The sequence below is a fragment of the Acinonyx jubatus genome, chromosome A1, assembly GCF_027475565.1.
Source record: "Acinonyx jubatus isolate Ajub_Pintada_27869175 chromosome A1, VMU_Ajub_asm_v1.0, whole genome shotgun sequence".
NCBI lineage: Eukaryota > Metazoa > Chordata > Mammalia > Carnivora > Felidae > Acinonyx > Acinonyx jubatus.
The window spans coordinates 116,846,323-116,859,343 of NC_069380.1; the positions used below are offsets into that span (position 1 = coordinate 116,846,323).

General features: G+C 45.6%; 1 pseudogene; it reads right to left on the minus strand.

The window, feature by feature from the left end:
• Positions 1 to 807: 807 nt before the first annotated feature.
• Positions 808 to 10,711, minus strand: LOC113593220 (F-box only protein 27-like; annotated as a pseudogene).
• Positions 10,712 to 13,021: the final 2,310 nt, after the last annotated feature.

Consider the following 13,021-nt stretch of genomic DNA (forward strand, 5'->3'; position numbering starts at 1 on the left):
AATGGGCTTGAAGCCTCAGTCCTGGGATCATGACCTGAGCTGAAATCAAAAGTCAGATGCTGAGCTGACTGAGCCACCCAGGCACCCCCCACTCATTTCCTTAGATGGATTGGGGTTACAGTCACTGGTGAACCTACCTGCATGAGTAGAGTTACATTTACTGCCCTCTGGGTTATCCCAGGCACCTCTGTGGCGAGTCAAGCATAGGGGAGGGGGCAAACATGCATCCAAACCTGGAGCATGAGAGATGACCCAGACAGAGGCTGTGGATGTCACAAGCCCCCAAGGCATGGGTGCCACTGTGACCCTTCCCCTCCATCCTTTGACCTGGTGCCTCTGCCCTCCCCTAGGAGAATTATTATCCAGTGTGTGCCTCTTTCTGTCTGCTGGTAGGAGCTCAGCTTCCTAGAGCTTGAAAACTAGCTTAGTCTTCCACCATTGCTGCTTGGGAAATAGGCCTCTCCACTCTTCCCACCCTACCCCGTCCTTCATACCAAATGGAAAAGGACAGAGCATCTCTTTGAAGGATTACTAAGGCCTTCCCTGTGAAAGGTCAATTACTAGTTTCCAAATTCAAATAACTTTATGTACCACACAATAACAGGGGTCCTTGAGCATCTCTAAACATTTTTCGTGCTGGTTGACTTCCAGCTGCAGGGCCTGGTCCTTGAGGCTTCAGGAGGTTAAGTTTACCACCCAAGGTGGCTGGAATTTTCCCTGCCATAGATGAGACTCTACTTCAGAGATGAGAGGCCTTCCCTAAAGGGACCAGTAAAGCCCCTGAAGCAGAAACAGGAGGAGACAAGGGAAGAGGGGGCTGGGGCTGGATCAGAGTGCTTCTGTGGGGAGGGTGAAGAGCCCTCTCCAGGACCAGCATTCCTCCGTGCTCACCTGCTGCCTCCCCCAACCCCCATGGGAGAAGGACTGCCCTAAAACAGCAGTAGGTAGATCTGATGGAAGAAGCTTTCTTCTAGTAGTTTGCAGAACCTAAAGAAGAGACCCAGCAAGACCCTCGAATGAACCTTGGAGTACACAGGATGTCAGGGAGGTATAAGCCCTTGGTTAATGAGAAGTCCTGGCCAGTGATCCCAGGTCCTGGAAGGCACCAGTCAGGTTGTTTTGTGACAGATGGGCCCACACCATCACACTGGAGTTGGTCCCACCAGCTCTGTAGTGACCAGCCCAGATCTGCATGTTCTGGTGCCAGCGTTGGAAAGACACAAAGCCCCTGGCCCATCTTGATGTTGGAGAACACTTGGGTGACCTGAAAGCAACCACTGTTGTACCACTGCTGAATGGGATCAGCCATAGCAGAGAATTTACCCACAGCAATCTGGTTGACGTCAGTCAGAGACACAAATCTCAATCTTGCCACTATCGAGCAGTTCCAGCCATCAACCCTCCTCCTCCGGGCCCAAGACCTGCTTCTTGAGACATGAGCTGAAGGAAGACACGAAGCAGGTCTGCGAGGGGGCTCCCGGGCACCGATGACCTGTTCATCTCCACCACGCAGCCACCCCACCATGCTGCACCACTGTTTCCGGAGGTCTCCTGGCCACAGGGGTTGCCTATAAGGTTGCATTCGATGTCTCTGCTCTTGATTGCAGAAGCGGCCCAGGAGGCAGGGGCTGGCCTGATGGACGTGGGGCAGGCCGCTGAAGGCGAGGGGCAGCAGAGCGCTGTGGTCCCGGGAAGGTCATTCATCAGGACGTGCCAGCCCCTGTGTACCTGGCAGCTGTACCCCAGCAGTGTGCATGGAGACACGTGGCTCAGCACCACCACGGGCAGCTTGGGTGGCAGTTGACTCAGGTCCAGCACCTCCTCAGGTTCAGGCTCCAGTGCAGTGACCCGGAGACGGTGGCTGGAGGGGGGCAGGAGAGGGACCAGTCCCTGGAGGCCAAGGCGCCCACGGCCTTACACCACGTGCTCCCCCTCACCGGGCTCAGCAGCGACGTAACTCTCAAATTTCTGAACACACTCATCTGCCTGTAGGTGTATCATCACTTCCAATCCACCAGCCTCGGAGGCCTCTCTTTTATGCAGTGAATCCAGCCACCTATGCCTGACTCTTTTGTCGCCCTGCCCCTTCCGCCTCTCTTTGGACTTGGTTCATCCCTCTGTTACATGCCTACAGCCTGCATCTCACCACTGGCTGCTTCTTCCCTTTGCAATGTCTGAGTGTCTCTGATCCTGCCAAGGGACCATGCCTTGCCCCACAGCCTCACTAGGTTCCATCCAGCCTTTCTTCTTCTTTGTCACCAGAGCAGTCCGTGCGCACCGTGTACGCTTACTTTTATCCTCTACCCACCCCGGTTGCTGTCTGCCCCTTCCCCCACCGTGTCACACAGGTAAACTCCTGGCCACCCACGACTTACTTCCCCAATGCCGAGTGTCCTTTGGATCCTTCCCTCCCTGGACCTCCTGTTGCATATAGGGCAGGAGAGCCCTCCCTCCAACTTCAGCTCTCCTCTCTTAGCTCCTGAGACTTCATGCTCACTCGCATCATTTGTTTTTCTCTCCAGCGTGAATTTCTCTCCCTCCATTTCTAAATTCATGGCTGAGGCGCCTGGGTGGCTTAGTCGAGTGAGTGTCCGACTTTGGCTCAGGCGGCTCAGGTCTTGATCTCACGGTTCGTGGGTTCAAACGCCCGTGTCAGGCTCTGTGCTGATAGGTCAGAACCTGGAGCCTGCCTTAGATTCTGTATTTCCCTCTCTCTCTGCCCTTCCCCCACTTGCACTCTCTCTCCCAGGAATAAATAAACATTTAAAAAAGCCCAAAACTAAAGAATTCATGGCTCCAGGGTTACCTCCTTGACCTACTTTCATTCTGTTTTCTCTTTGGGTGAGGTATTTGACCACCATCTAAATACCAGGCAGCTCAGACCTCTTTCTCCAAGGCTGTGAGCAGGGTGTTGGTTGGAAATGCCTTCAGGGCCAAGCAGGTGAAGGCAGTGATGGAGGCAGAGTGTGGCAGGCCAGAGAAACCCTTATTCTAGCTAAAGAGAAGGGCTGCTTCCGGGCTCCACCGATGGTTGACAAGCAACAGTTCAGGACCAGTGTTGCCAGATTTCCCAATTTTCCCTAAAGAAACCGGAAATATTTAATCCTATTTGGAATCTCTCAGTGATTAAATATTGGTTCGAAAATGTCCGTAGGGACCAAAGCCCATCTGAGAACCGTGTCTGGTGGAAGGGCTACCCGTTTGGGATAACAGTTTGACTCCTATTCCACTGATTGGCTAATACTTTTATTCCGAAGCCTACGGGTACTTCACATTGAATGTGCGCCACACCGTCTTTTCTCCACACCCTCCTCCCTCTTCATGGGCACCTCATCTCAGTTAATGACACTTCCTTCTATCCATTCACCCAAGCTGGAATTATGGAAGAGGGTGTCCTTTTCTTCTGTAACTCCTCCTCCATTTTCAGTCTACCACCAGATTGTACCAACATAACTTCCTAAATAAATCATGAATCTGTTCTCACGTCTGCACTCCTCGCCACCATTATCATAGTTTAGGGCTTCTAGCATCTTCTGCCTGGACCAGTAGGCTCCCAAGTGTTTCGAGTGATGATTCATCATAGTTAATTCCCTCTGTGTATAAATTATTATTCTGAGCCAAACGTGTAATCTGGGTCCCTTGACAGTGATTGGTTTTGAAGTGGGCTTGGGGTCCAATCTGGGCCAGTGGGATGTGAGGCAAAATTTGCTGGGAAGCTTCTGGAAGTTTTCCTTGTTAAGAAAGAGACCGAAGAAGAAACTGCTCCCTTCTGTCTGTGGGCTTCTCTGTATCCGTACGTCACTCTAGGAACTGCTACAGCCGTCTGGCATAGATGAGGAAAGGCAGCCTGCAGGCAGACCCCACCACAGAGCATGGTGCCCTGGAGAGAGGATGGAACCTGGGTCTGTGGTTGCGTTTTTGAGCCACCGAATCAACCACGTCTGCAGCCTGTCATCTCAGAGTTTGCAGCTATGTTGGATAATAAGTCTCTTGATAAATTCAGGCAGTTAGACTCAGAGCTTTGTGTTTAAGGGAGCCAAAGGCATCCTGACTGGTACCCTCGTCTCCCGCCTTGAGGTCTGTGCTCCGTCACCCCACATGACACCTGACTTTCAGGGTGGTCCCTCTAGATGCTAATCTGACCACATTGCCTCCCGCTCATAGCTCCCATCGCCCACAGGATAAAGTCCCAGGACCTTGGCAGAATATACAAAGGCTTCCATGACAGACCTCCTGCCTCTATAGCCGAATCGGCTCTGGCTCCTTAACGTAAACCTTATGCTCACTTTGGTGTGATCTGCTTGCAGTTCCCTGCCTAGGCGATGCTGTTTAACTCTTTCATTCATTGGGCAGATATACACAAGTGTCACCTCTGGGCCAGGAGTAGTTCTAGGCATCCCAGCTACTGCTCCCAAGTCCCGTGCTCTAGCCATCTCCTCTCCCTGGGGTACCTCCCCCCCATCTTTATCTGACTAATGCTCTCTTTTCGTTTCCTGTTCCAGTCCAGTGTTAGCACTTGTGATAGCTTTATATACATAGTTGGCTCTTGAATAACACAAGTTTGAGCGTCGGAGGTCCATGTATAAATGTGGATTTTTTTCTTGTAGATACAGAACAGTACTGTAAATGTATTTTCTCTTCCTTGTGATTTTCGTAATAACATTTTGTTTTCTTAATAACATTTCCAGCAAAATTTGTTGTAACAATGCAATATATATTACATGTTAATAGGCAAAATATGTGTAAATTGACTGTTGATGTTATTGGTAAGGCTCTGGTCAACAACAGGCCATTAGTAGTTAAGTTTGGGGGGAGTCAGAAGTTATACATGGATTTTCGAATGCACAGGGTCTGTGGCCCTAACCCTTGCATTGTTCAAGGGTCAACTCTGTGTGCTTTTAACAATTGTTTATCTAATATTCTCTTTTGGAAATTAAAAAGATAGAGTAAATTAAAAGAATAGTATAAGAAATGTGTATATATATATACCCAGATTGACCAAATAACATTTTGCAGATTTGTTCTTTTCCCCCCACCCCCCCCCTTAGTACATATATACACACACATACACAGATAGGCCTGTCTTTTTCTGAGCCATTTGAAAGTAACTTTTAGATATCATGATTCCTCTTCACAAATAGTTCAGCATGTATCTCCTAAGTACAAGGACCCCTTAAAAAAATTTTTTTTTAATGTTTATTTATTTTTTAAGAGACGAAGAGACAGAGTGTGAGTGGGGAAAGGGCAGAGAGAGAGAGGGAGATACAGAATCCGAAGCAGGTTCCAGGCTCTGAGCTGTCAGCACAGAGCCTGATGTGGGGCTCGAACCCACCAGCCGTGAGATCATGACCTGAGCCGAAGTCATACACTTAACCGACTGAGTCACCCAGGCGTCCCAAGGACCCTTTAAAAAAAAAAATTATGTTTATTTATTCTTGAGAGAGAGAAAGACAGAGTGTGAGCAGGATAGGGGTAGAGAGAGAGGGAGACACAGAATCCAAAGCAAGCTCCAGGCTCTGAGCTGTCAGCATAGAGCCCAACGTGGGGCTTGAACCCACGACCACGAGATCATGATCTGAGCAGAAGTTGGAGGCTTAGCCGACTGAGCCACCCAGGTGCTCCAGGACATTTTCTTACATAACCACATTATTACACCCAAGAATTTAATAATAACACAGTAAACTTGTTTGATATTTGGTTCGTAGTTGTATATCTGCAGTTTTCCCAAATGTTTGTGGCTTTTTTATCCATCCAGGATCTTCTAGGCTAAGCACTCATCTCTTTCAGGAGGGCTTCCTTGAATGCCTTCAGCTTCCCAATGCTCTGGGAATGTTTTGTGCAGATTGCCATCATGGTATTCACCACTGTGTTTATGTGTGCCTCCCCATCTTCAGAGTGAGTCCTGTGTCATGCTTATCTTCTCAGTGCCCAGCCCAGTGTGTGGCACATAGCAGATGCTCAGCGTTTGTTGGCTGAATGGGTGATTGAGTAAGTGGCAGAATTGGAGACAAAGCCCATGGCCTCATTGCTGGTTTCTTCCTTCCATATATAACTGCTTTGTGCAGACAGTGATGTTAATAATGTAAGAACAGAGTCCCATCTGCCAAATGGCGAGAAGAGAGGTAATCCAGATAGAAAATGGTGAACAATGGAAAGAGCCAACAATTAATAACGTCTAAGGCCGTGCTGATAGAGAAGCATGTCCCTGATTACTGAGAACAGCAGTGGAGAAAGACATCAGCCTTCTATCAGTTGTTGCAAAGCCCTCATCACATTTGCAGGTTTATCTTCTACAGAAACCAGGCCCCTCCCTTTTTTAATGTTTATTTATTTATTTTTGAGAGAGAGAAGGAGAGAGACCGAGCACAAGTGGGGGAGGGGCAGAGAGAGAGGGAGACACAGAATCTGAAGCAGACTCCAGGCTCTGAGCTGTCAGCACAGAGCCTGATGCGGGGCTCGAACTCACGGGCTGTGAGATCATGACTTGAGCCCAAGTTGTATGCTTAGCCGACTAAGTCACCCGGGCACCCCAACCAGGACCCCTTCTAAGTGAAGTTTCCGCAGCACCCATGTATACCTGGAGCCATAGTCTCTCCCAGGATGGGTCTGTCAGCCAGCTAGGATGGGTCTGATCTTACCGGGGTAAAGTGTCCCTTAGCTCCGATGCAACATCTCTTCCCACTGTTTGAACTTTATTTCTGGAATTATCTCAGAAGTTTTCTGAGTGTACAACATCTGATACCATAATTAATATTTATTTCCAGAGACACTAAATATGAACCCAAAGAACATTTCCATTCTGCTGATGACACTCCCTTAATCGAGAATGTGGAAGCAGGGTCAGGATGAGCCAGGTCACTCAGAAGGCTGCTGGCTGTTTGTGGGGAAGTGACCTCTTGCCATCTTCCTTGGAGGATTCCTTTTCTTTCCTAACTGACCACAGTGTTTTTTCCTTGCTTTCTGAAGACTGTTGGGTTCTCTACAAGAGGTCACGAGGAATTTTTAAAAATTCCTCAAAGCCATTAAAACAGGCAGATACAATCTTCCCAGCTATGGTAGGGACCGATCTAAAGGCAGTGCAGCCCAACTCCATCCTTCTCCTGCTGGACACAACTCTAGGCACCTACGAAGGACCACGCATTGTAGATACAAAGATAAATAAGCCCCTGCTCTCCAGGAACTCATCATCTGTTGGGGTAGCAGCCATACAAAGAGTCTCCAAGTTTATGGGGAATGCAATGAGAGAGATATGCACAGGACACTACAGACCTCAGAGAAAGGGGCACTCATCCAACCCAGGGAGGGTGAGGCAAGGAAGAGCTGAGTGGTGAAAGTGGGCATAGGATAGAGAGGAAATGGTTAGGTTGTTTGGGGGATTCTAGGCTAAAGGGCATGGAATGAGGCACCTATGGAGATTTCCATCGTCATGATGAATGTGAGGACAAAGCGATCAAGGTCTCTATGTGCAGAGGATGCGGAGAGAGGGCCATTTTTGATAATGTAAGATGCCAGCACCAGAAGTTCAGTGGCTGTCTCTTAGCTGACTTGGGAAGACTTTGCCTGTCTGCTTCTGGGTGATCCTTTAATGTCACTCCCACTAAGGGTTAACGGTAGAAGGCATCCTCCCCCCTCTACCACCACCTCAAAAAAACCAAAAAAACAAAAACACCAAAACCAAAGTCAGTGAAGGTAATATACCACCATCTATTTAGCTGCTGAAGAATTTACCATTCAAGGAGATAGGACCCTGCCTCACCAGAGGCGTTTAACAGTCCAACACTATCACATTACCCAGATTGTATAAAGAGTATGAATGATTTCCGCTCACAGACCTCTAATGGAGGTATCTCTTTACAAAGCCCCTACTTCAGGCCAGCTGAATGCCTCAGCAGCGCCTCCGAAACCCCGCAGCCCTAATCCCTTTAGCAACAAAGGTCTGTTTCTTTGCTTAGCATGAAGTAGGCCTCAGAGGCCTGTGTGTGTCTTCGCCTGTAGACCAGAAGCCTCCTGTTTACAATTTCCCTATTCCTGTTTTTAATGTTGTTCTGAGAGCAGCCACAAAGGGCTAGTTTTGTCCAGCAGGAACAAGGGAGCTATTAGAGAGAGACAGAGGAAGGAAGGAAGGGCGATCGCAGGGAGGACTCCTCAAGGGATTAGCAGACACAGCTGTTCCCGAAGGGAGAGGAGCTCCAGGCTGTTTATAATTTCCGTCACATTTACATTTTTTAATATTTTATTTCCTCAAAAACTTTTTTTTCTGATCAGTTTCCTATCCACCATCTAAGGGGAGCATCTTGTTGCCATATTGATAGACTTAGGGACATGTTTTGCTATATGTACTGAGGATTTAGCTTTTTACTTCACTGCTCTGCAAATCTGGTGTGGTGATCTCCAGCGCTCTGTGAGGTCACAGACCTCCAGACCACCAGGTGCCCGAGGAAATTGACTGAAGGGACTGGTGTCACTTCTTGTCCCATTTGTGCAAACCTTTGGAGTTTTTTTTAGGCTGTATCTGATTCATTTAGATCCCATAGAACACTGACTGTCTGCACAGTGTCCCAGACCTACTTATATATATATTTTTAAGTTTATTTATTTATTTTGAAAGAGAGAGAGAGAGAGAGAGATTGAGAATCCTAAGCAGGGTCCACGCTGTCAGTGCAGAGCCAGAAGCGGGGCTCAAACTCACAAATTATGAGATTGTGACTTGAGCCAAAATCAGGAGTTGGACACTTAACCAACTCAGCCACCCAAGTGCCCCAAAAGACCCACTTTTCAAATGCACCTGATGTTTATCTTTATATCTAACCATTGTATTATAAAGTGTATTACCTACAGGTGGAGAATCTGTCATACTCCATAGCTAAAATGTCTTATTCCACTGGCTTTAAGAAGATTGTCTATGTTTTCATCCTGGAAACAAATGTTTGTGTCACCTTCTAGTTCTTGCCATGAATATTTTTCTATCCCAACAATAGTCTGTCCCTCTTTTATTCTAAAACGTAGAATTATGTTTCTTTTTTATTTAAAAATGTACACATACCCACTGTTAGGGCATGCACATTTTTCTATCCAATGTCTGTCTGTCTGCCTCTTTTTTTAACTCCTTTTCCCTCCCTTCTCTTATCCTCCTCCCTGTTAAAATATTAGCAGTTTGGGGACGCCTGGGTGGCTCAGTTGGTTAAGCGTCCGACTTCGGCTCAGGTCATGATCTCACGGTTCATGAGTTCGAGTCCCGTGTCTGGATCTGTGCTGACAGCTCAGAGCCTGGAGCCTGCTTCAGATTCTGTGTCTCCCTCTCCCTCTCCCTCTCCCCCGTCCCTGATCATGCTCTCTCTCTCTCTCTCTCTCTCTCTCTCTCTCTCAAAAATAAATAAATATTAAAAAAAATTAGCAGCTTGTATATCCTTCTACACCTAGCTCTATGCTCAAATAAGGATATGGAAAAAAAAATTTTTTGTTCGGGATTGGGAGAATTACTGTTTGTTATTACAGTGGGACTATATATTAGCTACTTCCCTACATCTTGCTTTCCTCACTTAACAATGTATAGAGGAAATTGCATTTAATATATTTTTAACCTAACATGGTCTGTGCAAGTGCACTTTGCCTAAGGAGGCTTTGGCTAAAGTTGCAGATGCCCGCGTATGTGTCAATTCCATTTTTTTTGAAACCATTTTTGTTAAGTTTGACTTTTTCCTGGGGAGCTTAAGTCAAGATACAAATGACTTTCTCAAATGTCCAGTCAGCCCGCTGCTGACCCTTTGGGCTTTTGTTGCCTTTGGGGTACATTTCCGGACTTGAGCGTCTTTTAGATCCGGCTGACGTCCTACTACTGTTACAGAAATATTCCTCATGGTAGGTCTCAAAAGTTAAGTGTATGTGATTTCCTTTAGCAGGGGCCTGGGATGTGAGCTAATCTTTAAGTAAAGGAGAGAAGGGACAGTGATTAACATTCTCCCAACTCACTCAGGGACAGCTGTTCCGAACCTTTCCTTCCTGCTTGAAGCAGTAACTAGTTTTCAAGAGGAATTAAAAAAAAAAATTTTTTTTTTAAAGAAGAATATGGAGTTCTTCCAGGATTGCTCAACTTTTCTTTCTCTAAAGTAAAATACTTCAAACCATGTGCCAATCCAAATGTACTTTTGGTATTCGTCTTCCCTGGAAATGTGGACCATAAGATAAGATGCATAGCCCCTGGTATATTGTTTTACAGAACTGGCCAGGAAAAAGCCACAATTTCAGCTGCTTTGATTTCCCCTATGCTTTTTTGAGAGGAATGCTAAGGATATTTTAGGGAACGTGAGCTTCCGCAAACCCCTGTCATCTGACTACTCCTGTTGTGCAGGCTTCTTTGGCAGGATTACAGATTTGAGGTGGTGATTACCGTTTTGGTGATTACATGCCTTTTGGGGGATCATTTTCTGATGAAAAAAATTTTTTAAAGATGTCTTCCCCTTCCAAGTATAAATTTAAGGTCCTGTGAATTTTAATAAATGTTTTATTTGAAAACATAAATTACCCAATATACACATATCCTTCGGGTTAGGAGTGTTAAGATTTCATGATCCCGTGCCAAGGACATTCCCTTGTAGGAAGGACATACCTTAGGTGGAGGAAGAGCTGTCTGTAGAGTCATGATGGCAGGCGGCGATCTCTGTCTAGCCATCCAAAGAAACAGAATCAACTCCGACACGGTGGTTGCAGACATCACCGCGCAAGCATCTTCCATTCACAGAGATTACGTATTTAAAATTTATTGAAGATAACGCAGAGGGCCCCTTTAAAAAATATAGGGTGTATCGGTTTGACTAACCCCATAGTTAAATTGTGTATTATAGGTGGATCACGTTGTAGGTGAAGAAACAGGAAAGATGCGCTGGTCCCTTGTAGTGTTTTACATTTGTCAGCATACAATCTAGAAGAAGTAGTCACCAAAAAGATAAAAAGGAAACTTAGTAAAATGTTAAATTTTTTCAAGATACCTTTTTTTTTTTAAAGTAAAAACTGCTTTTAGGGGGCAAATCATAAAAATGCAAGTTAACACAGAATCACGGAAAGTGAAAACAGAAGTCACCTTGCCCAAATTACACTCCCCAGTAACTACTATTTCTCTGAGCTGGTAGAATTAAGAGAACGTGATTTGGTGCTCCTGTGGTCTAAATAAGGGCTAGCTATAAATGATGTCAACTCAATCCTTTGGAAAAGGAAAACATTAATTTTGAAACCATTTTTTTTTTCATGTATTTATCCGGATAGTCATTTGGAACAAAGAAGAGTATTGGGGTGGGGAGATAGGGCTGGGCTTCTGGGACCCCTGCTTTATGAAAGCGATTCCTTTTTTGTCCATTTTATGTATTCCTGTTTTGCCCAAGACTGTATGTTTTTTTTGCGGGGCAGGAAGGTGGAAGCATTCTGTTGCTGCTAAAAACTGTTTGAAAATAATAATTTTCTCTAGAGGATAGCTCGTTTTTCTACAGTTTTTAAAATGCACTAGTTTTAATGTTGCCTTGTCTAGTAGTATTTGATTTCATTTTGAATATGTGTTTTAGAAAGAGAGTGCACAAGCGGGTGAAAGGGGCAGAGGGAGAGAGAGACAGTCTTAAGCAGCACGGAGCGTGATGCAAGGCTGGATCCCGTGACCCTGGGATCATGACCTGAGCCAAAATCAAGAGTCAGACACTCAACTGACTGAGCCACCCAGGAGCCCTGCCTAGTAGTATTTTATCTGAGCCTTATGGGAGCCAAGTTACACTTATCCTCTGAATACATTATTGCCAAGGTACCTACCTTCGAATGAATACGGATTTTGAATCTTCTAAGAGTTGCCCATCCTTGGGAAATAGTTTCTCATGTTGAGAATCAGGAGAAAAAACAAGCACTGAATGCCCTAACGTCTATCTATACTACAAATTACCTAGAGCTCTGAGAACAGTTTTCTCTAGGAAAAACCACAGTGGCCATTCACATGAAATGTTAACTTGGAGTGGTTGACAAATGCTACTAGACCGTAGGTGTGATCCAACATACTACGTTTGTGGAGTGAGGGAATCAGAGATCTTCCTTCCTATTATCGATCATTTCCCTTTTCTCATTCTGATAAAGCGTTCTTTCCTTGGGTTTTGACCAGTGACATGGTGCAGAATTAGATCCACATGTGCTGCTTTTTCCATTCTGTTTATTTCCAGTTGCTTTTTCTTTCAGTCTGAAGGAAAGGGAATTGAATGTCAATCTTGGATTGTGTACATCAAATCTGTTGGAGAATCTTTTATATAACCAATACTCCATCCTCAGTTACTTCGAGTGCTGAAGTTACACTAAAATACTCGTTATAATCCTCATTGTCCTTTGCCTCTAATTTTCCAATAAGGTATCCTTTTGGACTGAAACTTTCCATGCTTGGTTTCAACTCAAAGGTGAGTTTATTTTGGAAAGTTCATACTAATTGAATTCAGGGACTTGGAAGGGATGTGAGAGTAAAAATATACCTTCTACTCTACAAATAAATGTAAGACTTCGGTCATAGATAACTCCGGAGAGGCCAAGCAGCGGAACAATAAACAGGTCTCAGAAAAATCCCTGTTAAACTGATGCAGGTTGAAGTGATTAACCCACATTTCCTGAAGGCACTGAACAGATTGGAGCTCCTTGAGGCTCTGTGGTCTCTTCCGAAGGACAGTGGCCACAACAGGGCATTTCAGGACCTGGGTGGATGGAAGAGGTGAGATATTTAGTTTGGATCCAGGCAGACTACTTAGTGGTCTACAAAATCCTAAAACATACTGATTATTGTTGAAGGCTCTTCTTAGGCAACAGGGGCTAGCTGATACATCACAAACACAAAATTACCCAAGCCCGTAACGTGATGTTTGTGGCTCGCACTCTGCGATGTTGAAATGTCATTATCTAGAGCTAGGTTTCTCCACCTCAGCACTGTGGACATTTTGGGTAGATAAATTCTTTGTTGGCGCTGTAGGTTCTGACGAGTGCATTGTAGGATATGTCCAGAGCCCTGGGCTGT